The sequence below is a fragment of the Sinocyclocheilus anshuiensis genome, unplaced genomic scaffold, assembly GCF_001515605.1.
Source record: "Sinocyclocheilus anshuiensis isolate Anshui unplaced genomic scaffold, SAMN03320099.WGS_v1.1 scaffold4768, whole genome shotgun sequence".
In the NCBI taxonomy this organism is placed as follows: Eukaryota; Metazoa; Chordata; class Actinopteri; order Cypriniformes; family Cyprinidae; genus Sinocyclocheilus; species Sinocyclocheilus anshuiensis.
This window is the reverse complement of record NW_015546434.1, coordinates 1-785: the sequence shown is the minus strand read 5'-3', so window position 1 is coordinate 785 and position 785 is coordinate 1. Positions and strand designations below refer to the sequence as shown.

At 35.2% G+C, this 785-nt stretch overlaps 1 long non-coding RNA gene across 1 annotated transcript; it reads left to right on the top strand.

Moving 5' to 3' along the window:
- The first annotated feature begins 15 nt into the window (after nucleotides 1-15).
- LOC107701589 (uncharacterized) lies at nucleotides 16-616 on the top strand. The gene is made up of 2 exons (XR_001635666.1): nucleotides 16-107; nucleotides 518-616. It is a non-coding gene; the product is annotated as an uncharacterized LOC107701589 (long non-coding RNA).
- The last annotated feature ends 169 nt before the right edge of the window (nucleotides 617-785 follow it).

Sequence of the window (785 nt, the reverse complement as noted above, 5' to 3'; positions counted from 1 at the left end):
ATCTGTATTTTGAACGGGCAATAATTTGGACATCATTATGATGAAGAGGTCCACACTCAACCAGGAAGCTGCAGTGTCCTCTCTGGAGTGGTTTGGAAGGTGAAGAGGTGAGTTCTGACTTTTTAATTTTTAATTAAAAAGCTCTGTCACTGATGTGCTCATTAGTGGTCAATGTTTTGTGTCTTATGGTGTGACATTATTTACATCAAAATTAAATACTTTTTTACAAATTTTACTTATAAATTCTTAAAAATCATTGCTGCCATGTGGCATTTTACATGCTAAGTATAAGCTAGCTGTTTTTAGTTAACAAAGAGATTAGCTAAACTGAACAAAACGTCATATGGTGTGACACTGTATCATATGGTGTGATCCAAGTTCCAAGTCACACCATATGATACTTTTGTCACACAATATTACATACAACTTTTTTAATGATTAAATATTAAATATACTTAATTTAACCATGTTTGCCATGTTTTACATATTAAAAGATGCCATTTTTTGTCTGTGTCAGGCAGAAATGTCAAGTAAAGAGAGGACACGAAAATACAGGGAAAGACTCAATGCTGACCATGCAAGGAGAGAGGAGGTCCTGAGGGAAAGGAGGAAAAAGTAAGGAGATCATGCCAGTTCACACAGAACAGACACCATAGGGAAGGATGAAAGTCTAGGCCACAACCTGCATAGTGTAGCTTCAACACAGTAGTAGTCTATTAATAGTAGTAGATAATAGTAGTCTATTATCAAGATTGTGAGGCTGAAATGAACGGTTAAAAAAATCT